Here is a 27,989-nt window from a genome sequence, read left to right on the forward strand (position 1 = left end):
CTCAGTCGGGCGGGCGGGCTGGCGACGGGCGGCGGCCTCTCGTCGCGCGTCTCCGGCCTCGCGCGGTCGGTCGGCGAGAGCGACCAGGTGAGTGCGGCGGGCGCTGGGCGCGTGCGGTGCGGGGCGAGGCGCGGCCTGGGAGGCGCGGCTGACAGGCGCTCGGCTGGCGGGGGGCGGCGCCGCCCCTCGGGCTCGGCAGCGGCTCGGCCCCGCGGCCCTGGGGCAGGTGGGCCCCCGGGCGGCCGCAGCCGGGAGTCGCCGAGGCCACGGGAAGGGCTCGGGACACTTCGGAAACTCCGGCCCGTGGCGAGCTGCTCGCCCATCCGGGCCGGCGAAGTGCATTTCCCCGCCAAAGTCGCGCGGAGCCAGGACCGGCGCTGGGGGCTGAGGGCTGAGGGGCCGCGGCTCGGGGCCGGACCGGGTCGCAGACCCACGGACCCCGCCTGTGGGGGACCTGGCACGCCCGCTGGTCGTTGCCATGCCAGTGCCCAGTGTTTGTTGCTTGTGGTTATTTCAGGACGAATGGTTACCAAAAAGTTACTTGGAAGAGAGGGAACTGCTTGAATTGTCATGAGTTCTTTTCCTGTGTGTGCAGGAAATAGGTTAATCTCTCCCTCTCGCACGCCGCCGACAACTGATTCTTGCCGGTCGCACTTTAAAAAATAAATGCAAACGCTCCGAAACGCGGTAGCGTCTGTGTGAAGTTTCAGGTGTCAGGCTCCACGTTCCACGGGAAGAAACGAGAAGACACCGGAGTACTTGATAGGCTCCGGCACCCCCCAGCTTTGGGGCTGGTCCGAGCGGAGTTTAGTTTAGTTTTGGCTGGCAAGGTTAAGTAATCACGTTGACCCAGTGCCACCCATCAGTGCACCGCTTCCCTCAGAGGAACCCCGGACTCTTCCAGCCTAGGTCTTTTCGAACTGTCGGTCGCTAATCTGGAGCTTCCTTTCTTCATGGATACATGTTTTGTTTTCTTTTCTTTCTTTCTTTTTAGTTTTAGCAGGATCATAATGCGCGCTTGGATCCTGCCTCCTTCTCAGACATTAAAGTGAATTTCCTACATGAATGGCTCTCCACGAGATGACTTTGAGAATACCAGGCATGCACTCGGACCTGGTGTGCCTTTATTTGGAAGTTTGGAAATTTCCAGTGTAGTGTGTTCAGATTGATAAGAGATGCCTCTTCCCCCCACAGTAAAAACCAGTCTAAACAGGTGCCAGGTGTGTATTAAACTTTAGAAGACTCCCCGGTTTGTGGAAGGTGTAGTGGGTTATAGTGAAGGAACAGCCAGGACACCCTTCTGTAAATTTGATGTCAGTTAGAAGGCTTAGTAAATTCAAGTTTGATTCTCACCCTGAGCATTTCTGATATGTGAGTGCTTTTCCTTTTAATTCTGAATATATGATTGTCACTTTCAAAAAGTTCTCTCAATGGAGAACCCTCACTCTGAAATTGAGTCCCTGTGGTGTGGCATGAAGCCCAGCCCTGGAGGTTCTCGGGAGAAGGAAGGGAAGGTTTGTAGGCCATCTTGTTACTTATTCCTCAGCAGTCAGTGTTGTACCTGCTCCTAATCTTGCTTCCACTGGCCCTTACAGACAGGGATCTACATACTATCCTGTAGTTGGGTGATTGGTTGTCACAACCTCCAATCAGTTCCTGTAACATATAAGGAATTTTGTTTGTTTGGTTTTCCTGCCTCTTCATAAAGGGAACTATAGATAGAGGCCCTTATTCAGCATAACCCCCTGGTGTAGGCTCGTTGACCTTGCTGACGTCACAGAAGTCATGTGTTTATGGAACTAAACAGTTCTTAGACCTTTTACTCCAGGTGATGAGGACCCATGGGGAAGAAACTTGAGATAATAATGTCTCCATTTTCCAAAGTCATTTTATTTGAGTGTTTATTGTGAACAACGCCAAAAATAAAGTGACTTTGTTATGAAGTACATTTCTGCTTATACTTTAAAATCACTTAATTATGTTTCAAATTTGCTGGTGTTGCTTGCATATTCTACTATATTGGAACAGTTGGTTAGGGGCTAACAGTTTTCCGAGCTTGCTTCAGGGGAAATAGGAAAACAGTAATGCTGCAGTGAGGTAGAGGGAGGGGAGAGGAAAGCAGCTGTCCTCCACTTTAAGAAATAGGATATTTTAAAGTTTAAGGTTACAAAACAAGTTAAGTAGTTGTTAGTTCAATGAGAATTTTACAGAGCAGGGTACCTTCAAGTCTGCTTAAATAGTACTTAGTAAATGTTGTTTGACTTACGAAATTTGTTTGTTGGACAATTTAGTAAGAGAATTCTGGCAGCTCTATGGCTTATGAATGTTTCTTTGAATCTGGCTATCACACATTACCTGGGGACAAACTTTAATTCATTGTCCCATATTTTCATGTATCAATTAATGAGTGGAAAATGTGTCATCTGATTTAAGCTGTACCATTTAAGGAGGTACATTGAATCATAGTTCAAATTGTTTCACTGTTTAGTCAAGTTTTACCATAGATTTGACAAGAATCCCACTCTAGGTAGTTAGTGGTGTCTCAAAATCACCTTGTGGCAAGATTCTCACTAGGAGGTAGTCCTGCAGCAGAGGCCAACAATTGGTTATACATGAGTAAAGTCAAAATAAATAGATTTGGTCTAGGTCCATAAACAGAAAAAATTGTAACCCTGAAATTTTCCCTGGGTGCACTCTCTTCAGAACTAGAGGCTAGATTTTCCTAAGTAATTTTTAAATTTTGAGGAGTGTATTTTTTCTTCTTTCTTTCTTTTTTTCATCATATTGATGCCTTAAATTGGTTTACTAGAATGGCAAAAGTCTGGTGCAATAGCATGGCGACTTTAATTCTGGTACTGTTTTGCTTGTTTATGTAAAAATTTTTAAAAACTAATCTGACAAGAATTTGACTTACAAGCTGGGCAGTGGTAGCGCACGCCTTTAATCCCAGCACTTGGGAGGAGGCAGAGGCAGGCGGATTTCTGAGTTTAAGGCCAGCCTGGTCCTCAGCATAAGTTCTAGGACAGCCAGGGCTATACAGAGAAACCCTGTCTCAGAAAAAAAAAAAAAAAAAAGAATTTGACTTTCAGATACAGATCAGCTTAGCCTTTATATTGGGAAAAGAAGCAAGAGGAGGAAATAGCCATAAATGTCACAGGAGAAAACTAATGCAGATCCATTCTTTACACTGCATGCTTGCCCTGGGTGTGATACCTTCATCACCCTGCAATCTCAAGAACCCTTAATAGAAGGGAACTGAAGGGGAAACTAAGCATAGGCACGTGCTAAAAATAAAAATGCCCTAAGAGCACTTAGCATTTTATTTCTGTAAGTGCATCAGGAAGTGAATTATTTTAATACAACTTCAGGATACTGGGCACAGCTTTATTCCTTTTAGCAGATTTGAATATTATAAAGATTAACGAAACAGCTTGTATGATATAGAATTGATTTATGTATATACACAGATTGTTAACTTCTCAGTTAAAAAAATTGACTAAAATGAAGATTGAAAAATAGGTGGTATTAAAAGAAATGTTTTCCTTTTTTTAATCTCAGGGGACTATCTTAAAGGATTTTTAATTTCAGAACATGAGGTAAAATATTACATTAGATTTATGATTAGTGAGAACATTTCTTTTTAGATAAAGTCAATAAAGTAGGAATATTACTTCATTTTAAAAATGTTTATGCCAGGATGTGTGAGAATAGCAGTAATAATTAGAAATTTTAATTGGAAATTAAGACTGATTTATAATCTCAATTGAATCATTTAATTCAGTGTCACTTTTTAAATGTCACATAATTTTTCAGTTTCCCAGTGTTGTTTTCTGGAAAATGTAATCAAAGGTTCAAAACAATGCATGTAAATTCACGTTGAATAACACTTGCTAAGCATAAAATGTTTCATTCAAACCTCTGGGGCCAAACTATTATATGGACATTTTTAGTTAATTTATAACCTGCAGAAATCTAACAGTTAAGAGGTGTTGCTATAAGTATTGTAGAAATTGTGTTTTCTTTCTCCTAACAGTTTTCTTTCACTATTAAATATTTATGTTTCCAAACTCCATTCATCAAGTGATCCTGTGGGTAAGAACAGTAGAACGTTCATTTGAAAAGAACAACTGTCATTTTTATTTTCTCCCAGCCATTCCTTCTGGAAAATGGTTTCAAATTTAATTAATATAGTTTATTCAGATGATACTCTAAATTGAATGGTTACTGTGGTTCTGTAAACTAGGGGAAAATACATATTTATATTCATATAAATTTTGTCTGTGGACTTTTCAAAGGACCCCTAAAATCTTGAGCTTAAGGAGATAGAAGTTTTTCTCTGAAACCTAATTGAATATTTAGATTAGTATGTGAAGCTGGTACCACTTTGTTTTTACTTTACATGTGAGGGATGTTTGTATTTTGGTTCTATGATACCATTTTCAAAATATGCTTTTAGTTTGCTTCATAAACAGAAACTTTTCTAAAAGAACACATTATTTTCTTAATGGTTATATTGATCTTCAGACTTTTATACTTAAAAGAAGTATAAAAGAGTAATGTATTAAAACTAAGCCTAAAATAGCTAATTCATTGGAAGATGTGAAATGAATTCTTTTTGTTATAATATAGTTCTCTTTTTCAAATAAATTTTGTTTTGTTTTGTTTTGTTTTTGTTTTTCGAGACAGGGTTTCTCTGTATAGCCCTGGCTGTCCTGGAACTCACTTTGTAGACCAGGCTGACCTTGAACTCAGAAATCCGCCTGCCTCTGCCTCCTGAGTCCTAGGATTAAAGGCTTGTACCACCACGCCTGGCTTTCAAATAAATTTATAATGAAATTATTATAATGTAATACTATAATGAAAAATTTTAAAATACTTTTGATAATATTGTTTCTGATTAAGGTGTATGTATGTAAACTCAGAAATTTGAGTAATACTTGTTAGACTTCCTTATTATAAAATGTCTAATAAAACCTGTAAGCCAATCTAATATACAGAATTTTGTAGATTCTTTATAATCACTGAAAAGGAACAGTTTACAGATTATATTGTGGTGCAATATAATAATATTGTAAGTATTACTCAAATGATGTACTGAAGGATTTAATTTGTGCCTTGTGTATCTCTGTCTACTTTCAGTAGCTGTGATAAAAGCCATTGGTCACATACACTGAAATAATTTTCTATAAATATTTTATCTAGAGGAAAAAATTCTACCTGTAGGTTTGTTTTGTAATCCTTAGTATATGTTAAATGGTGCTTTTTAATGTTTGGTTTTAGCCTATTGTTTTCTTACCCTGTACTCTATAGTACATTCTCCAGTCTTAATGACTGCATTCCTATTTTGATTAGTGGGTTTTTTTTTAAGATTAATTTATTTATTTTCTATGAGTACACTGTAGCTGTCTTCAGACACCCCAGAAGAGGACACCAGATCCCATTACACCTGGTTGTCAGCCATCATGTGGTTGCTGGGATTTGAACTCAGGACCTTTGGAAGAGCAGTCAGTGCTCTTAACCGCTGAGCCATCTTACCAGCCCCTCGATTAGTTTTTAGTATGGAAGTTTGCATGAGGTTTCATTTGAAAGTTGGATTGTGCTTTCTAGAAATGATAACCACTGTTGTTCTGAAGTTTGATCTTACCACTCTACTGTTAACACATCATTATACTGTGGCTTTATGTATTGTTGTTGTTTGCACTGCTAATAAGACTTTTCTTTATCCAGCTCCTGATTCATTTTTCATCTCTTAATTACTTTCATTACCTTTCCATGTAAACTCTGAATTCTAGTCCTGTATAAATTGTTTTCTGCTCTCTGACTGGAAAAAGGTACTTCTGCCTTTGCACATCAAATCACCACCATCCAGTTAGCCAGACTATTTGATCCTTTAGAACTTTGGTGATATCTCCAGAAAAATACTTGATACATTATTTTATAACTATGACCTCTGAAGAGCAGAAACCATCCAGTTTACCTTGTTTCTATATTGCATGGTGTTCATTCAGTATTCATATAGCTACTGAGTGATTGTATTCAGAATTTGAGAGATAGCAGAACTGCTTTAATGTATACTCGTGTGAATAAAACATCCATACTGTGGAAAGGAACTAGCAAGTGTCAGACATTATGCTAAACATAAAAAATGGTACTTAGGAGTACTTACAAAGAATAATAAAGCTTAGAGATTCATTGTTGAGAAAAAATAGATTTGATTAGGTACTAGAGGTTTCTGAGATGTCCTAGATTCAGTCATCTTATCCTAAAATTTGATTGCGAAAGCACTTTAATAATTCTATACCATTTTGGCTGCCTGTGAAATAGTTTTTCATAAGTGATTAAAGTTAACAGACTCAAAAGGGAATTCAAGTGTCAAAGTATATAATATCCACACTCATAAAGGTTAAAAATGGTCCTGAAGCTATCCATCTAAATTCAAGTTTCCCCCTGCCTGTTATTAGCCTTGTGATATGGCAAACTATTTGATCATTCTCTGCTTCCCTTTCCTCACTTGTAAAATGAAGATGAGTATTACTTGTGAAGAATATGTATGAATTAATACATGTTAAGCACTTAGAAGAATATGTGATATCACAAATACTCCATACAAGGTATCATTTTAAAGAAGTACCCAGTCTAAGATTTTACTTTCCTCAGTCGTTTTTTTACAATCAGCTGCAGTCTGAAAATATTAAATTGAAAATTTCAGAAATAGTGCATAGGTTTTCATGCCATTCTGTAGCATGATAAAATCTTACACTGTCCCAAGAAGGTGTGACTCATCCTTTTTTTTTTTTTAAAGATTTATTTATTTATTATATATGAGTACACCTTAGCTGTCTTTAGACACACCAGAAGAGGGCGTCAGATCTCATTACAGATGGTTGTGAGCCACCATGTGGTTGCTGGGATTTGAACTCAGGACCTCTGGAAGAGCAGTCAGTGCTCTTAACCACTGAGCCATCTCTCCAGCCCGTGACTCATCCTTTTATCCATCGAATGTATCTGTGCTGTATCTGCTACCTACTACAGTACAGGCTGTCTCATCACCTATCTAGTATTGCAGTGTGTTTAGCCAGGCACTATCACTTTCTCCATATTGTGTAGTCATTGTGTGATTTCCTATCACACGCTAAGAAAAGTACAGTACAAGAAGATTTATGTGAGACTACCTTAACAAATATTTTATTACAGAATGTCACTATAAGTATCTTACTAGCTTTTATCCGTAATCTTTCCTGTCCCTAATCTGTAAATTAAACATTATCGCCGGGCGTGGTGGCACACACCTTTAATCCTAGCACTTGGGAGGCAGAGGCAGGAGGATTTCTGAGTCCGAGGCCAGCCTGGTCTACAAAGTGAGTTCCAGGACAGCCAGGGCTACAGAGAAACCCTGTCTCCAAAAACAAAAACAAAAAACATTATCATCAGTATGTATGCATAGAGGATAGCATAGTATATGTAAGATTCAGTATTTTTTAATGCAGGTATCCATCCAGACATACTCTCTGAAAATAAATTATATGTGTGAAGGGGATGTACTACTCTCGTTACCCTGTCTTTAAACAGACCCTAGTTTTGGCATATCCACAGCATAGCTCTTTACTGACTCATTTCTCCTCTCTTTAGTGGACTAGAGACTATTCCTGTTAGATGGATTGGCATGGGAGATTTGAAACTATGTTGTCTTGATTTCTGTATCCTGACCTATATGATTCTTCATTGAACCCACAGAGAAGGTGGGAAAAAGGAGTGAGTCTAGGAATCTGGTGACAACTTGTTTTGTTAATTAATGTTTTTCTTATATTTTGATCATATTTCCTCCTGTTTCCCCATTCCTCTCAGATCTTACCACCTCCCTACCTACCTAAGTTCATGTTCTTTTTCTTATTCTCAAAGCAAAAGAAAAAAATTAAAACAGATAAACTGGAAGAAAGTTAATAATAAAGAATAACAAAATAAAAGTGCACACAAAACAAGACCCCCAAAACCATGGAGTCATTTTGCTTTGGTCAACTACTGATGGACAGTCTATCACTGGCATGTGATTGACATACACAGAGATACTCCTTGGGGAAAACTGCTTATTCTCTTTCCTGACAGGTGTCAATTACATTGTGTTCACTTTCCCTTCTCAGTTCTGGGATTTTGCACTGACAAGTTCTTTAACAAGCCTGAGTGTATACAACCTAAGTCCTAAACTTAGTACTTAATAGAGGGTAAGTAGACAGGTATTAAGCTTTTCAAAATTTCCTTTGTTTGTCTTGGCTTGGAGTTGTATTTGTTCCAGAAGCACATTCAGTTTTATAAATGAGTAAAATGGGTTTTGGAACAACAAAACTTTTTTAAGTATTTATACCTGCAGAGGAAAAAAAAAAAAGACAGATAGGGCTTTAATAATTTATCAGGACTGCATTCCATGATATCCTGATAAATATTCACATTTTGGATACAAACTAAAAACAGTGTTTAGCATTTTTTGTGATAGCTGAATGTGTTGAAAACGGGCTGGGATATAAAAGTACCCCTAGGTCTTTATGCATTGTTCATGATCTACCAGGGATTCTAGTATATAGAACATAATATAGGAGTTTGCACACCGAGACTGGGACTAGAAAGTGCTGGAATTTGAATAGTATAAAAACACAAAAATATCAGTGAGTGACAACTTTTTAATGACAGTGACATACTATGTAATAGTTTATCACAAAAATTGTAATGCTTATGCAAATTGGTCACTACATTAATATTGCCTTGTTTTATATATATATATGCTGTAGCTGTCTTCAGACACACACTGGAAGAGTTCATCAGATCTCATGACAGATGGTTGTAAGCCACCGTGTGGTTGCTGACTCAGGACCTCTGGAAGAGCAGTCAGCGTTGTTAACCACTGAGCCATCTCTCCAGCCCCTTGAACATATTTTTAATGTTAGCATTTTTTTCTCAGTGGCCATTTTGAACCTGTTCTTTCAGTCATTAGATCGTATTAAGGGAAAAAAAAACACTTGTAGAATGAATGCAGTTTTGACTAAGCCCATTTCCTTTGTAAAATCCAAGACACTGAATTTGTGTTTAGTGTTATATATCCTTAAAATTTCATGCCACTTCTATAGTATGCCTGTGCATGTTTATAAGGCCAGACAGCTTTGTGGTTACTTTTTAAGCCCAGTTCTTATTCCTCACTGCTGCTGTTCTTGTTTGTGTTTAATGGGAAAACACCCATACCATTGAAAAATTTTGCAGTGCCTCAAATGGTTGGTTACATAGGAAAGTGCCTTAGGTTTATAGGACCCAACCTGGGTTTAGACTCTTTAGTAGCAGTTCTATGCCTTCATCTACCTTCATTTTAGGGTTTCTCAGTGTTAATCTTTGCATCTCATTGAGAATTGATTTCCTTCTAAGTTTCACTCACTCATCTTTAACAAACTGGAACTATGTGTTTGAAACTTACTCTTATATACAGTAAATCTTAGAGAGTATTTGAAGATGAATATGTCCTGAGTCTTTTTTTTTTCCAAACTAAGTTGGAGATATCCACAATTTTCAAGCCACATGGTTTACAGACTTTATCCCATCCACATTTCTGAACTCATAACAAAGTCTTTTTGTTACTGAACCTCTTAAAATATAGAGGTCAAAACTGAACTGACTACTTTAGATGTGGTATGACTTATCACAGAATACAATGAAGCTATTATCTGGCTCTTGTACTTGTGTGAATGCAGCTTGAAATTTGCATTACATTTTTGGCAGCAGTATTATCCTTTGATCATATTGAGCTTATGGTCAACTAAAGCGTTGCCTCTTTGTCATGTGAGCTACTTTAATGTTTCTCTATTTTACTTGCCAGTTAATCTTTTGAAAGTGTAGGATATTTTATAGATCATTATTATAAACATCTACCCATATTTATCAAGCTTCCTCAGATTTGACTGTAAAGACATCAACTGTCTTTGTAAAAATTAGCACATTGTCTATGGTGCTTTTCATATGCTAGTTTTGCTTTTGTAATCTTAATAAATCAGAAGAGAAAAATTACTTCCTATCAGGTCAGCCTTTGGTAGTTACAGTATATTATCATAGTCTGTTTGACTTTGGGTCTCAGTCTCCTCGTATCACTGATCACTCATGCAGTATAAATTTAGTTCAGCCATAAAATGGGAAAGGGACTGGAAAATCTGGTGTACTGGTAGACAACACAAATTGCCCTTATTTTGGTGTCTGTGGCCACATTTAAGCACATGTTTTCTAACTTGTGGTTCTGCCAGTGGCCCTTGCCCACTTTGTCATGGAACCATAATGCTTTAGCTAAGATTTAAACATTGAATGTTGCAGTAGAGCGAAAAACTAGGCCTTACCAGACAAAAGTTATTAGAGAAATTAATATTTGTGTTCAAAGGTACCATGATCTTGGAGTCATTTATTGCTGTAGTATGATGATTAGAGCCTGAATAGTGTGGTAGTAATGTCATTTAAGATGCAAGAAGACCATAAGTAAGACTTAGGGTCTAAAACCAGCAAGCAGTTTTTGGAAGATGTCTTCAGTTTTCATGGGTTGTTGGGAATTAAGGAAAAGGAGTACATATTATGAAAAGGTCTTTGAATTAGAGGACCTTTCTTGACTGCAGCCTTGCTTCAGGTATGAATAGCTTAAGTATGTTTTGAAGCCTGGGTCTGTAGTCAACAACTCACTGTCAAAGCCTCTTACTACCTGAAAATCATTAAATATGTTTATTATTTAAAACAACTTTTAAAAGCAAATTTGCTTTTTAATGTTTTAAATTTTATTTTTTTGCAATGTGTGTGTTTGCCTACCTACGTGTGTGTATGTGTGTGTGTGTGTGTGTATCACGTGCATGTAGTTCCTATAGAGGCCAGAGATGCCATGGGGTACCCTGGGATTAGAGTTACAGACAGTTGTGAAATACAGTGTGGGTGCTAAGAATCAAACCGTGGTCCTCTGGGAGAGCAGCAAAGGACTCTTAACTGCTGAGCCATCTCTCTAGCCCTTCAGAACAAGTATTTAACAGGGTGTATAAATACAAATAGTTATTAAAAGCCTCCCATCACAAACCTGATGGTCAGAATTCACTAAATAAAGTAGAAATCTGTCCAGTTGAACTATTTGTATAATATGTCTACAAAATATGAAGTCCTAATCTATCCATTATACTCTTGATGTTCAAATTTTCCATTGTGTTTGTTCATACTTTATTTTGCATTTGATCTTTCAAAGACAAACTAGGTTGGAATTTTGTAAAGAATCTGTTTCCTTACCCTGAGAAGTAAGGAAGAAAATAGTTGGCTAGAGTTCAGAAGAGGTTGTTTTTTGTTTAGGTTTTGTGGGAGGCGGGGTGATTTTTGTTTATTTCTTTTGGTGGGGTGGGTGAAACAAAGTCTCCAGGTCTCACTATGTAGTCTTGGCTGGCCTGGAATTTGCTATTTAGACTAGGCTGACCTTGAACTGATAGAGATTTACCTGTCTCTGTCCCATGAGTACTGGTATTCTGAGATTAAAGATGTGTGCCACTACTACAATGCCCGTTTATTTTAGGGGAGTTTTTAAAGTCTTTGAAACAATGACATGAAATTTTATGTTACTATACATTGTGCTGGCCTCTAACATTCACCACATTATCAAAAGGAATCATAACCCCCTGGGAGGCTACCATTCCTGTCAAAGAGTGAGCCTAAAACCACACAAAAGGACATGGAAAGCTTGTATGTTTAAGGACAGTCAGGAATGGAAAGAAATTAGGAAGCCTAAGACCAGGGAAAATATAATACCAAGAAGAGCTAGTTCCTTGTTAGGCATTTTGTTGTGTTTTATTTTAATCGGGAAATTCTCAGCACTTCTTTATTATTTCTTGGAAATGATCATATCTACACATCTCATTAGTGTCTCAAAATTTTTTTTTTTGATCTTCATGGAGTGTGAATGAGATGTCCCTAATATGTTCAAGCAGACCCTTGGTCCACAGTTGGTAGTGATGTTAGGGAGGCTTATATGTGGCCTTGAGGAAGGAATTATGCCACTGGGGACAGACTTTAAGGTTTAAAAGCCTCCTGCTGCTAAGGTTTAAGAGTATCAAGATTCCTTCTACCACTTCTGGTGCTTGCTGCCATTCTTGCCTTCTTTGATGGTAATGGACTCTTAACCCTCTGGAACTTTAAGCCTAAAATAAGCCCTATCTTCTAAAAGATGCTTTGGTTGTGGTGTTTTTTGATAGTACAATAAAAGTAATAACAATTCATAACTGTGATCTAAAAAAAAATCCATTTTTATAATCTATCTTAGGCTATAATTTTGTTTGCTTTTTTCTTAATTTTTCTACTTTATCCCTTTGTATTTATCTTTCTACATTTAAAGACTATTTTTTGTGTTTAAAAAGACTGACTCAAGAGTGAGAAACGGGGCTGGTGAGATGGCTCAGTGGGTAAGAGCACCCGACTGCTCTTCCGAAGGTCCAGAGTTCAAATCCCAGCAACCACATGGTGGCTCACAACCATCCGTAACGAGATCTGGCGCCCTCTTCTGGAGTGTCTGAAGACAGCTACAGTGTACTTACATATAATAAATAAATAAATCTTAAAAAAAAAAAAAAAGAGTGAGAAACAGTTCTGTAAGTCATCTGCTAATAAACATGTCCAAAGGAACTGATAAGTAATTTGATTTTCTTAATACTTGTGGCAAGTTTGGGTTGTTTTGTTTTGTCTTTCTTTTTGTCCTATTGTTTGTTGGTTTTATTTTAAGATAGGGTCTCACTCCATATCCCAAGCTGTTTTGGAACTCATTCTATACCCTAGACTGACCTCAAATTCACAGCAGTCTGTTCATTTAGCTTCCTAAATGCTGAGATTACCTACAGGACCCACCACATACATCTTCTGGTCTGTTTTTCTTTAAACAAATTTATCAGCATTTAAACATTATAAAATAAGCTGCAAGAATTGAAAAGTGTAACTTTTGATACACTTTGACATGTTTATACCCATGAAACCACCAGCAGAATCAAGGTGCTGAACATATCCCGCCCCCACAGGCCTCATTTAAATCCTTGCCTATTTTCCAGGCAACCATTTTTTGTTTTCTTTCACTTTGCATTTATTTGTATGTCTTAGCATAAGGTACACACACTTCTCTTGCACTAAATTCTTTATGCACCGTAACTATTTTGAGATTTATTCATCTTATATTTCTTCATGTATCAATGGTTGCTCTTTTATTGCTAAGTAGTGTTTTGTTGTGGATATAGTAATGGTTTGTGTATTCAGTCACCTGCTGAGACTTGTGGGTTTTCTAATTGTTGACTTTCAAAAGTAGGCTTATGTTAGCATCCATGAATGTTTTTTTAAATGAACATTTGCTTTGGAGTAAAATGGCTAACTCATTTGATAAATATAAGTTTAACTCATGAATATTTAGTGTCTTTTCATATTTATTTTTTATATATTTTATGATGCATCTGTTTGAATTATTTATCTATGTTTTTAAATTTGGATTGTTCCCTTAAGTTTTAAAGATTCTTCATATGTTCTAATTAATCGTTCATTAGATTTCACACTTACAGATATTTTTGTTAGTTTGCCCTTTATCTCTTCATACTCATTCTCCCCACCTCCTTCTCCTTGTGTATAATAACTTTGTGCACACATACACACACACAGAGATACATTGGTCAGTGCATATGCCAGAAGTGGGCATCAGATCATCTGGAGCTACAGGTATAGCTTTTAAGCTGTCCAAGGAAGTTGCTGGGAACTGAACTCCAGTGATCTGGAAGAGTAGTACTTGCTCTTAACCACAGAGTCGTACCTCTAGTCTCTTATTTCTTGGCAGATACTGTCTCTTGAAGAGTTCATAAATCTAGTTATCAATTTACCATTCGGTGGATTATGCTTTTAGTGTTAAATCCACATTTTTTTTTTTTGCCCTAGTACAATATAACAAGTTTTAGGCTTGTATGTCAGCTAGTGATAATTTGGGGGGTAAATTTTATATATATATATTAAAAAATGGCATAAAGGTATTGTTATAGTACCATTTATCATTTGTTGGAAATCATTCTTGTTTTCACTGAATTGCCTTTACATATTTGTCAACAATCCATTGTCTATGTATACTATGTATAGTATATATTTAGTTCTGTTTTCAAATTCTGTTCTTTCCCATTGAAGTGTTTGCTATACTGCATGGTTGTGCAGTATTAGTGTTAAATGTAAATATAATGAGTGTTAGCATCATACAATGTTAGCTCTTTAGTACTTTTTCCAAACTGTTCTTGCTAGTCTGGATTCTTTACATTTGATGAATTTTAGAATGAGTTGTCAAGTTTTTGTTTTGTTTTTGTTTTTCTTACTGGGGAGTGAGACATGGAGACTCATGCCTATAATCTCACTACTGAGGAAGCTTAAGATAGAGGAACAAGTAGTTAGAAGCTAGCCTGGGCTACATAGCAAATTCTAGACAAGACTGAAGTGAAACTCTGTTTCAATGGGAGAATAAAAAGCCTATTGAGAGTGTGAAAGGAATTAACACCTTAAACATAGTGAGTCTTCTGACTCATGAACTTGGTATAGCACTCTATTTTTGAGTATCTTAAGTTTTCTTAGCTCTTTTTAATATTCTCTTTTCATCCTATGAGGACCATACTCATTGTTTTTAACATATATTCTTTAAAAAAAAAAAAAGACTTCTTTTTAAAAAGAACCAGATGCTATTTAACCTTTTTCTTCGCTTATTGGGCCTGTCTGACAGAAATGACAAGTTTATTGTTTTAAGAATCGAGGCTTGTTTGAGTTATCTTTCCTGTTATTTTTTTCAACGTAAGATTATGATAATATTTAAATAGTCTACAAATTTACAATATAGGTAATTTGGAACCTAAAGCCTAGTAGATACTTGGCTGAATTGATTATGCTATTACCTAAAAGGGAAATGAAAAACGTTGAAAAAAGTGTCTTAAGTTCATATTTTTAAGTATTACCTTTATTCCATCCTTTTACTTCAATTAAGTCACGTAACTATTTTTGAGTGCCAGTTTCTTGTAGGTAAAGTAAAATAATGCCCATTTATGAAGTCACAGTAAAGCAGATTGTAACGTAATTTTACAAGGAGCCTAGAATAGTTATATAGATCCAGTTCCTATTTTATTTGTTGTTTCAGTCAACAAAGGCTTTACACTGTGTGCCTATTACTTTCCCAGATTATAAGATTATAGGGGTCAAAAACATCAGGCAAGCATCCTACTTTCAGCAAGCTTTTACACTAGCATGCTATGAGAGAGTCATAAGAAAACTTGGGATGGCCGGGCATAGTGGCGCACGCCTTTGGTCCCAGCACTCGGGAGGCAGAGGCAGGCGAATTTCTGAGTTCGAGGCCAGCCTGGTCTACGGAGTGAGTTCCAGGACAGCCAGGGCCAGGGGCTACACAGAGAAACCCTGTCTCGAAAAACCAAAAAAAAGAAAAAAAAAAAAAAAGAAAAGAAAACTTGGGATGATATAGACTGCGTCATTTTTTAATAGAGAGGGAGCTGTGGGAAAGAATGATTAGGATCTGCCCTGCAGCTGTGGGGACACGAAGGTGGAATCTGGAACATGTTTAGACTTTTTTAAAATTTTTTCATTTTTCTCTCCCTTATATGTTTCTACCATAGGTTTCTCCATATAGAGTCCATAGGTGTATAGTTTCTTTTTTTTTAATTTCATTTTCCATTTCTTATATGTTTCTGCCATACACTCTACCATACAGTACCTTTAGATCTTGGGATCCCCTTCCGCCAGCGCATGTGACAGGGGTGTGTCTCCCCTGGGAAATCCTCGACCCCAACAGGATCTCGGCTAAAAATTAAATCGGAAATGAAACTGAAAATCAAAATTTGGCCAAAAATAAAATTGTAAATCAAAATTTGGTGTAAAAAGAAAGTTATCAGGGTAGGAGTCCACTTGATTGTGCATCATTAGGGCCGAGAGTAGGTAAAATGTAAGTAGAAACCTCAATATTTAAAGGAGTACTGCATGGCAGCTGGTGTGTAATGCTCACTTCTATAGTAGGGAAACTAAGCAAAATGAAAGAATTGAGAAAAAAGCCTAAAGATTCTTATACAGTTTCTTAGAGGCATCACTTGAGCTACAGTGAGAGGAAAAGATTGCATTCTTAATGCTGAGGAAATGGAAATGTCATGGTCAATAGATGTTGCTGTGTACTGCCAGGGACTTTTGGAAATGGGAACTTAGCAGTGAGATATCAACAAGCTCATAGAATTCAGTAGAGTGAACTACTAGTGGTCTAGGAAGCATTAGAGCAGTGGTTCTGACCTTTGGATTTGAACAACCCTCTCACAAAGGCCGCACGCACACCAGCTATCCTGAATATCAGATATTTATTTACATTATGATTCGTACCAGTAGCAGAATTACAGTTAATAAAGTAGCAATGAAGATAATTTTATGGTTGGGGCTCACCACAGCTGAGGAACTATATTAAAAGGTCACAGCATTAGGAATATTGAGAACCACTACATTACAGCATAAGACTAATTTTCCCTGATCCAAAAAGCCCAGCAAGACTCCAAAAAGTCCAAGTCTTGGCTATCTAAAGATAAGACATCATTTCTTAAATTTACAATGGCTTGTTGCATACTTGTGATTTCTGAAACAGATTTGTAGCTTTTCTTAGGAAGTTCAACTAGCTAAATAATTAAGAGTATAGCTTTGGTTTCATATGTCACAGTTACTAACCATGTAAAGATCCATTATTAGTAATGACTTCATTATAGAATCTTGACATCACTGAGCAGAATGGCCCTTAAAAATTAGTCTTTCTCTTACAGAAGATTATAATCCAAAGAAAATGAATGGTACACATTACATAAATATTGACAAAAACACAGACTTGGTTTTGAGTATCTTTGCTATCAGTTGAAGATATTCTTGAGGAAAATATGAAAGTGGGCACATCAATTTGCTGTGTGTGCTGCATTCTTCAGTGTCGGTCATCTGTTTCTCACCTATACTGTTTATGCTTATCTTTGGACTAAAAATAGTAGATTAAGTCAGCTGCTTAAGTAATGTCAAAACAGACAAGTAAATGACTGCAATGCACATTAAATAATGTGACAAAGGCAAGCTTAGATTGTTGTAGTTAGATGTGGTAAGCATTTCTGTTCAGTAGCTTTAAGTTTAAGGTCTGTTCCCATATAGACCTGGGTGGGCTTAGACCATTTCTTCAGTGAAATAGTACATTGCCTTGGCTATTTATACTTTACTGTCTAGCCTCCCTGCCATACCCCATGGCACTGTAGTTTGAAGCCCATGTGTCAAGCCTGGTGGGCTAATCTGTATCTAAACAATGATACTTGTCTGGACAGCCACCGTAATGGCAGCATTTATTATTTTACATAAAAACCCAGTTAGAAGATAGCAGATGTGGCTCATAACTCGTAGCACACAAAAGGCTATGTGTTTCAACCTCAACACACACACGCAGGGCAAGGGTGTGATGACAGGGGGCAGGATTGGCTCTACTATTAAATTATATCCCGTCTTCTTTATTCTTTTAAACAGGGTCTCACGAAGTTAACCAGCCTGGCTTTGAACTTGAAATCCTCTTGCCCCATCCTCCCAAGTACCTAAGATTACAGGCCCATGCCAAAAGACCAAGCTAATTCTTGGTTTTTTAAATAATTTCAAATGGTAACATAGGGACAGTGATCTTTTTGCTTGTCAATTTGTGCATTTTAACTTTATGGCATGCCTAACCGTGAAAAAAAACTAGCACATGAAATGAAGTTCATTGCTGGTTTCTAGTCAGAATCTTAAAGACAGCAGAAATCATTCAGAAAACAACATAAGGGAGCGCTGCTGCAATTAGGGAGGGACCATAGCCTCCTTCTAAGCCTGTGTCTTTCAAGAGCTTAGAATTTTCTATAAAACTTAAACATTAGCTCTTGACCTGGTGTGTGTTATTTTAGCTCTTAAGTCTATTTTGTAAAGTTTGAATCAAAAGGAAAGATACTTCCTGTCTTCCATACAAAGAATGTTCACATTTGTATTTTTTAGAGACCATTTCCGTACCCCAGAGTCTGCCTCTGTTGAAATAATACCTTTTATATACAAAAGACTTTCTGAATTTATGTATCCATAAGACCAAAATCTGTAAATATGGCATACATTGTTGAGAATATTAGTTGATTCCTGACAACTATATTACATCTGCACAAAATATTAATGACAGCCATTTTTGACAGTCTAATATGGCAGGTGATCTGACATTATCCTTCACTGGGGTCATGTGAGGATAAAGCTGTTATTCATCTTTCTCTTTTCTCCTAGGTTTTAGGAAGAAGAGAGCTAGAATTTTAGAATTTTAACTGAGAAAATTAGACTCAAGTTACTAGTCTAAAATAAGATGAACACAAATTATATGACTGTCACTCCCTTATTTCATGCAGACAAGGTGTGGAACTGTGGATGTACTTTCTACAAAGGGTAAATAAGGTAGACAAAGGGAAGACTTGATGTTTAAGGCACCTCCTTCCATACTACACTTGAAACTGCCAGGTTGTAGAACAGCTCTCTGCAATAATTAATCATCCTTCTCAGTTAGCAGTACAGATAGCACAGTGGTGGTACAGGAGCAGACTCTGGAACCAGGCACTGTGGGCGGGCTCTGCACAGGTGGCTTTTATTTACAAAAATAGGATGATACAATTCCTGTCATAGTGTTGGGGATTGAGCAAGTTAATGTATACGAACCAGTAAGTATACAAAGAGTACGGATTATTACTCTTTTTTATTTTATGGATACATGTCTGTTATTTTTCAACTTGCTGGTTGTAGTGACGGTTTTGTAAACTTGACATTTAAACTAGATCTTGAAAGACTTTAAAAAAGTGAAATACAAACAATTCAAAATTATAAGAGCCACATGAATAAAGTAAAAGATGATTTTTATTTCCATTTATTTTATACTAGCCATTTACCTGCCACTGAGCTTTACATTATGTTAGTCATTTCTGGCAATAACTCAGTAAGATAGGTACTTTAAGGGATTTTACAAATGGGAAAAGAGTCACAGAAAAATAGTCATTTTCCCAAAGTCCCAGAGTTAAATGTTTGGCCTAGTTCTGTCAAATTGTAAAGCTCGGGTGGGTTCTTAATTACTATCTATAGAGCACTGCCTTCTGAAGAACAGACTTTCAGAAGATCACCCCGAGTCTCTGGTTGTGGTAGTCTCTGGTAGTCATTTTAGGAAGCCAAGAGAGACATACAACATAGGCCTGTCTTTTCTGAGAACATTGTTGTTCTGCAATTCTGTCAGCATAAGAGTGCTTGTGTATGAACTGAAGTAAGCGTGCTTTGGTTATTGAAACTTGTACTATTTTCCTTGCTAGAAATGATACAAATTTCCCATTGATATACTGATTGACACCATAGACTTCCCAGTTACCCCTTGTATTGCTGGAAATGGTTCTCTGTGAGTGCCCTTTGCAGCTCCTACATCAAAGAGATGTCTACAGTTGTAGTCCCAGTCTTCAAGCTTCATGTTATCATGTATGAAGTTTGTTTAAAATGTACTTAGGATAGTCTTCAGTATGCTGCTGTTTATTCCTTCCATCCTGTAACTACTTGTCTGCTGGTGAATTGATGATCACTTAGGTTTTTTTTTTCCCCATCCAAACATCATCCTGGCCTTAACAGAATTTAAAAAAAAAAAAAAAAGCCCCTTTTCCTCTCCTCTTCTAGTAAGTAGTACAGTAGCAGTTATTTCTCTTCCATCCAGTGCCTTACAGCCCTTTCTTTAATGTCTTTATTTATCATAATTCTGAAATTGAGAAGTTGTGAGTCAAAGGACTAGTATCTGGTAAAACTTCATAGTGTATCCTCTGATGGCAGAGCAAAGAACAGATGTGCAGAGAGGTAGTGGGCAGCATATAGTGGGGAGATGGGATGGATTTATATTGTTTCAAGGATCCTTCTCCACATAATTCACCCATTTTCTATGTGTTAGCATTACTCTGTTCATTAAGGAGAGACCCTGTAGTTATTTGGCACCCCTTAAAGACCTTACTTCTCACCATTATTACCTCAAGGGGTTTTCAAACACATTAACTTTGGGAAGCATATAGAAACCATAACAGTTTCTTATAACAGTGGTGTTGGGCTGGAGAGATGGCTCAGCGGTTAAGAGCACTGACTGCTCTTCCAGAGTCTTGAGTTCAAATCCCAGCAACCACATTGATGGCTCACAACCATCTGTAATGAGATCTGATGCCCTCTTATGGGTTGTCTGAAGACAGCTACAATAAATAAATCTTTAAAAAACAAACAAAAAACAATGGTGTTGAAAATATCTTCTTTATGGATTGTTACATGTTAGTTCTATTAAGGTATCTAAATTATTTTCTACATTGTACAAGAGAAGTTGTGGCAAATGTGGTATAGTATATATCTATGTGAGCATTTTGACAAATTGACTTTATGAAAACCTCCAGTTAGATACACAGCAATACTGTTCCACCGAACATTTTTGTTTGGACATGCTTGCCTGTATGCTTTTCTATTTTTGCAAAGTATTGGTAAATGGAAAAGTAATGTGCTACTACTTCTGACATTAAGAAGAGTAATGCACTGTTAGTCAGAAGAGCCCAAGGCCCCCAAGCAATACACCCAGTCACCACTGCTGTTGGTTACCTGCCAGAAATGCTGAAGATACCACATGCCTTGGTCATAGGACTTAGAGAAAATAGTTTGGAACTTGGCAGGAAACTTATTGCTGGCTAGCCTCCATAGTGCTGGGAGGTACTACACAGGCTGATGGGAGAAGCTTATCAACATTCATACTCAGCTATGAATCCTGTGTACAACAGTAGCAACCAACTAGGGAAAATGAGCCTACTTGTGTAATAGTGGCAAATCTGTTATGGGAGTAATCAATTACTTTCTGCTTGGATTTGGTTGATGCCTATTGTACAAGAGGCAATTCACATACAGTTCTGTAAACCTGGTCAAAAGATTTTTGTTGGAAGTCCTACTGGGACAGTTACTGCTGTTGTGCTAAATGAACATGAGATGCAGCAAAATGTCTTCTAACTAACTTTATTTACATAAAATGGTGCTACTATAATAAGCTTTGGTCAGATAAACGTCTTTCAGCATTTTATAAAGATAACACTGCGACAAAAATCCCTTCATAACTCTAAAGAAAAGATTATCTGGCAAACTCTTCTTAATTGATTAAAAAAAAATAAAGACAGAGGGAAAAGTTGTTTAAAGAAAGTTGTAATAATGTACTTGGGTACACCAGTACACCAATGTCACAGGGCATTTTCAGTGGTTAGAATCTTTTACTTTGTAGTATGTATTTAGGAAGTTTGTAACGTTTTAGATTTGCATTAGCTTGTTGAGTGTTTATTCTTGTGTGGTGTGGATGCTTGTGTATGACTGTATTTCTTAGAAATCACTGGCTTTTTGTAAACGTAATTGCTTCAATAGACTTTAATTTTTTAAGTTAATTTATATGTCTCAGATTAAAGTTAATCTATAAAGTACAAATTTACTATTATCACTTAATCTTTCTTTTCTCTTTCAGGAAACTAATAGAAGAAACAAAAGCAAAATGTTTTGGTGTTGTTTTGTAAGCAAAGCCAAGGCGGGTATTGTTCCTCTTCTTACCCACTTAGCTCATTTCCATGGCCCACATTCCTAACCTAGTTCAGCTAAGGATAGGGAGGAAGATGTTAGAATCTTTCTCAGCATAGAGTTACTGCCAGCAAAACTTGTATTTATTATCATCTAAATTAAAGACAGTTTGGTTAATGAGAAATGTCAATTCTAATAGTACTATCACTTAGGACTGTCTGGGAAAACTGAGATGTATAGTCACTCTACCTTTTAGATTGTTATTTATTATTAATTTTGGAATTCTGGATTTGTGGAGAAGAAAGAAAACATACATCTGGTAGAAAAATGTGTCCATGTGGAGTAACATAGATAAGTTTGTATTGAATCTTTTCTAATTAGATAATTCAAGAGACATTACTATCTTCCCTTATTAGCTAGTATTGTTTACTTTAGTGTTTGTCTTTTTCCCCCTAAGATGTCACAGTTGTCATTCAGCTCTGCAGTTGTGAAAGTCGGTAGCAGAAGCAATGACTGACCATTTGCTCTGTTCCTTTGTAGCTTGCTGTCAGAAAGTCTGTGTCTGTAAACATCCCCGACTGGAAGCTGTAAGCCACAGCCAAGCTTTCAGTCAGATGTTTGCTGCTACTGGCTCTTCCAATGCATCTTTTGGACAATCTGGCCTAAGGATTGGAGCTGAGGATGCTGAGAAATGCCTGGGATGCATCAGAAATCTTGAGGAGCATTCATTTACTGCTTGCTTCTGCTGGCAGCTTCTAATGTAGGGAGCTGACTGAACATGCTTCTTCTGGGCCTTAGAGGATCTGTTTAAAACAAGTTTTAATTACTGTTTTTGCTGTGTCAGTAAAAGTTTATCCTTTATACCTTTTTCAAATAGGCTAGAGTTTAACTTCCTAACAATCCTGAAAAACAACTTTCTCCCCTATAAACTCTGTAGGTTATTCATGTCCACCACCCACCCAGCAGTCTACAACCTAGGAATTTCAGGTTTCCCTCCCTGTGCTTAATTTATATGTAAATGTTTGCTTCCTCCTCCTGTGATGAAACTGAACCTAACTCAGCTTAATAGTAATGAAAATAATGTCTGCTGAGTATAGTGGTGTGTATCTTTAATGCCAGCATGAAGCAGGCAGAAAGCTGGTGGATCTCTAGGAGTTACAGGCCAACCGGAGCTACACAGTGAAACAGTTAATCAGAACATTCTTCTCAAAATCTGGAACATCCCAAACCTCTTTACAACATTTGCTAATGGTTCTGTATGTCTTTGTGGATTAAACAAAGCTTCCTGATAGTTTTAGGTTATTGCTTGGCTCCCAGCTGCCTTGGGACTAGTTGTATTATCTTTTCCATTTTTATTTCTCTCCACAATACTAAATAATCTAGGCTTTCTATCATAGACAAAAATTATTGTGAACAAGTGTAATTTCATAACTTACTGAGGATTTTGATTGATTGGGTTTGGTTTTGGTTTTGGTTGTTGTTATTCTTTTTAACTTTTACAATGTTTTCTCACTTATATTTTTCTTTGGATTACTATTAGTTTTATTTCTTAAGACGTTTTGTTTGTTTGTTTGTTTGTTTGTTTGTTTGAGAGGGTTTCACTGTGTAGCTCTAGTTAGCCTGTAACTCCTAGAGATCCACCAGCTTTCTGCCTGCTTCATGCTGGCATTAAAGATACACACCACTATACTCAGCAGACATTATTTTCATTACTATTAAGCTGAGTTAGGTTCAGTTTAGACTTAAAACAGAAGATACAGTTCCTGCCAATCTGATTTCTTACATGCTTCTCCTGGATTAGATTGTAACCTTTCTGGAGACATGGATATTATGTCTTTATAATTCTGCATTTTATACCATATGTATAAAATGTGTATATTGATATACAGTACTCTAATAATGATTTTATTCTAATAGTATATTTCCCTAATAGTATATTTCCATTTACTTGTTTATTGGTGCTGGAGTTTGAACCTAGTATTCTCGGACATGCTAAGCAAGGGATCTACTGCTGAGTTGCATTTCCAGCTTTTTTTATGGATCCATTTAAGTACTACTTTGTTAGAAAGGTAGTGTGCAAGACTAATTTAAGGGAAGAGCTTAGTTGATCATTTTTGGACAGAGATACTACTTTGTTAGAAAGGTAGTGTGCAAGACTAATTTAAGGGAAGAGCTTAGTTGATCATTTTTGGACAGAGATATTGCTAGGAGCCCATAAAGTTCTTGTGCCAAGGTAGAGTATGATGTGTCCTCTGTTAACAGAATTATTTTGTTTGGCCAGGTGGCATTGGTTATTTTCCATAAAACCTTGATGTGTAAGTTAAAATTCAGTGGGATGGATAAGAACTACATGGTTTACTTATTTACAAATTATTTCAAGTGTTTTTTAAAATGGTAAGTCAAATCTAAGCTAAAAGAGGAGGAGTCATTGTGTACAAAGCTACCATCCTCTGCTTACCTAGTCTAGTTATCCCTGGATGCTTCAGGGTTAATGCTAGTCTAGTGTGAAACATTTGTTGTGTATTATTCTGCCCTAATGAAAGAAAATCAGAGACAAAATCAGAGACATGTCCGCTTGCGTCCTCAATGTCCTTGGTTCTATGTATTTAAGTACAGCCTTTTCGTCATTTGCAGATGACTTATTTATGTTTTAACTTAAAAGCATCACAAACTTCATGTCGGCCTGCACCGTTGACAGTTGAATGTTGAGCCATGAAAATTGGGTTGTCTTTCTTTTCCAATAAACTTAAAACAGATTGTTTTCTTGGCCTTTAACTTAGGTTTTCAGGAGAAAATGTGTAAATTTTGGTACAGTTTTAAAATCTCAGAAATTTATTTACTATTGTATGTTTGTTTATTTTGGTCCTACTAATACAAAATGTTGAGGTAGTTCTCAGCCATTGTACAAATGATATTATTCCTCAGTGTATAATTTAGTAGTTAATTTTTAAGCAGACAACTATAAAAGTATCTAAAGTCTGAATTAATATATTCTACAAATCTATTTCAGAAATGTTCGTAGAAAAAAATACATTTTGGTTGAGTCCTCATTGTCTCCATGGTCTCAAGTCTCTCTCTGCACAACAATAGTCTTGGTGTAGTTGAGAAAGGACCATAAACCTCTAACCCAGAACATATTCACTGTTGCATTAGCAGGTTCGAACTTGGATTTTGTTACAACTGCATTCATTGGATTACTGTTCTGATATTTATTGTGCATGCTAAGTTTTTGAAAAACAGGCTTAGTTTTATTTCCTGAGCTTATGCACTTTTTAAACTTATTCTGTCTTAGATTGTTTGCCTAGGCTGGTTGGGGAGGGTGAACTGTAAGGTACAGGTTTTGAGCTTGTCAGTTTTTGTCAGTAGTACATTATGCACACCCTGATTATTGGACAGTCGCTGCTGCCTGTGCTTTAGCTTCCCAATGTACTTAGGAAAAACAGCTTTCAAATACTACTGTGCATCACAATTACAGTGAGCTTACTAAAACACAGACTGCAGGACCCCAAAGAGTCCCATCCCTAGTAAGTCTGCTATAGAGCTTAGGAATCTGCTTTATTTCCTAAGTTTCTATTATTGCTCTAGAACTAAATCCAGAGCACTCAAATTACAGGTGTGTGTCACCATGCCAAGCCCTAAAGTTTGATTGCAAAAAAGGACTGGCCCACCCCAAAGAATTAAATGTGTTTACAAAAATCAGCAGGAAATCAGACAAGCAAACTGTAATTGTAGTGAAAAGAGGAGAAAGCAACATGCTTGAAGAGGAGAAAGGAGTTGGAGGTGGGGGTAGATTAGTTCTGAGAATGCTGCTCCAGGAAAACAGGACATTCCTGAGGTGATGGGGTATCTTTGAAATGCCAGTAATTTTTAGTTTGCTGACAGTGTTATATGTAATTTTATTTCCTAATTTAAGTACTTCTTCCCTGATGAAAGTATTCCAAGAGTAACTTTTAATGTTTAGTAAAGGAATTTGGTGATTTCTTTTTTAATTAAATCAGGAACACAGAAAGGGGTAGATGTCCTTGCGCTACCCCTTGCTACCATGTTTTAAATAATGGGCCCACGGTAGAAATATGGGAAAGCCATGCCTGTGGTGCAAGGACCTGGGTGTTAAGGAAGAATAGGGGATTGGTACGCCGTATTGCCCATCAAATGGGTTCCTATAAATGCAGGTGCAATTGTTTAGAGAGAGGGGAAGGGTAGAGGAAGTTGAATGCTGTCAAAACAGTAAGTTGCCTTTAGATAGGAAAAGCTATAGAATTCCTGTGTTCTTGCCATACGCGCTCGTGAGTGTGTGTGTGTGTGTGTGTGAGAGAGAGAGAGAGAGAGAGAGAGAGAGAGAGAGAGAGAGAGAGAGAGAGAGCGAGCATGCAAGAGAGAATAGTGAATGCTTGCTGTTTCTGTGGATTCTATACTTACTCTGAAGATATCTTTCAAGTTGATTTTGTCCTCATGTGGATCACTTTGCCTATTTTTTTTTCAACAGATTCAAAAAAATTGTCTGAGCCTCAAGTAAAAAACCAAGTATAAACATAGTAAAGAGTTCTCAAGTCTCTCTCTAAGCCAAGTTTCAGTTCATGTAAACATCCTACACTCAGCTGTCATACATGAGTTGGCTGGGATGTGGATGTTTACGTCAGCTGTCTTGGAGTATCCACCAGTTAACATATTGATACATGACTTAAGTGGGATTACAGGAGTATACCACCATGCCCAGCTAAAGGGCACTTATTATAAATACTGTTTATAGGTTTTCAATAAATACTTGCTGTACTATTTAAAATAGATACTTGTTTATCTTAATATAGATAGATGATACCAATATTTTGATTCAGAAGTAGTGTAAATCTTACATATCACTGTAATTTGGTGCTAAATAGCCTTAAGCCTAGCTTCTGGCTCTATGATAATTAAGGAAAGTATTAATTTTCCTGGACTCCACTTCTTAGTCAGCTGAATTGCATTGTCATAATACCTGACAGGATTGTTGATGAAGTGAGTCAATGTCAGTTGAATGTTCTTGACATACGTTAGTTATCATTATTGTTACTATTTTAAGGTTTTTTTTAATCCATTACCCTTTTCACAGACCTGATTGGTCTAACTGCTACTTTTATATTTGTACCAGGCATACTGGTTGATCGATGTTATAGAATTGAAGACTCAGAAATAAAACCACACACTTATGGACACTTGATCTTTGAAAAAGAAGCCAAAAAATATACAACGGAAAAAAGAAAGCATCTTCAATAAATGGTACTGGTCTAACTGGCAGTTGGTATGTAGAAAAATGAAAATAGATCCATATTTGTCACCTGGCACAAAGCTCAAGTCCAAGTGGATCAAGGAACTCAACATAAAACCAGATTCACTGAATTTAATAGAAAAGAAAGTAGGAAAAAGCCTCAAGCTCATTGGCACGGGGCTGGGGAGGAGGGGGTGGGGGTGGGGGTGGGTATTTCCTAAATAGAACTCCAATGGCTCAGACTCTAAGATCAAGAATTAATAAATGGAACCTCATGAAACTTTTCATCTTCTGTAAGGCAAAGGATGTAGGCAGTTAATGAAATTAGCAACCTATAGATTGAGGAAAAAAATCTACACTAACACCACATCCCATAGAGGCCTAATATCCAAAATATAGAAAGAACTCAAGAAGCAAAAACCCAAACAACCGAATCCAAAAATGGGGTATAGAGCTAAACAGAGAATTCACAACAGAGAAATCTTGAATGGCCAAGAAGTACTTTTAAAAATGTTCAAAGTCCTTAGTCATCAGGGAAATGCAAATCAAATGACCCTGAGATTATTTACACTAATCATAATGGCTAAGACCAAAAACTCAGGTGACAGCTCATGTTGGCAAGGATGTGGAGAAAGAGGAACACTCCTCCATTGCTGGTGGGATTGCAAACTGGTACAACCATTTTGAAAATCAATCTGGAGGTTTCTTAGAAAATTGGAAATAGATCTTTCTGAATACCCAGCTATACGACTCTTGGGCTTATACCCAAAAGGTGCCCCACTATACCACATGGGCACGTGCTCCACTATGTTCATAGCAGCCTTATCTGTGATAGCTAGAAGCTGAAAACAACCCAGATGCACCACAACTGAAGAATGGATAAAGAAAATGTGGTTCATTTACACAATTGAATATTATTTAGTTATTAGCAAGGACATCAATGAGTTTTGCAGGTAAATGGATGGAATTAGAAAATACTCTAATTGAGATAACCTAGACCCCAAAGGATATGCATGATATGTACTCACTAATAAGTGGATATTAGCCAAAAAAAAAGTACAGAATACCCAGGATACAATCCATAGAGAAGGTGTCTTAG

General features: G+C 37.1%; 1 long non-coding RNA gene across 1 annotated transcript; it reads left to right on the plus strand.

Moving 5' to 3' along the window:
• Nucleotides 1-26,012, plus strand: LOC147000761 (uncharacterized). Its single transcript, XR_015045626.1, has 2 exons — nucleotides 1-87; nucleotides 995-26,012. It is a non-coding gene; the product is annotated as an uncharacterized LOC147000761 (long non-coding RNA).
• The last annotated feature ends 1,977 nt before the right edge of the window (nucleotides 26,013-27,989 follow it).

The sequence above is a fragment of the Mus caroli genome, unplaced genomic scaffold (genome assembly GCF_978045245.1).
Source record: "Mus caroli unplaced genomic scaffold, Mus_caroli_1 scaffold_16, whole genome shotgun sequence".
Taxonomy (NCBI): domain Eukaryota; kingdom Metazoa; phylum Chordata; class Mammalia; order Rodentia; family Muridae; genus Mus; species Mus caroli.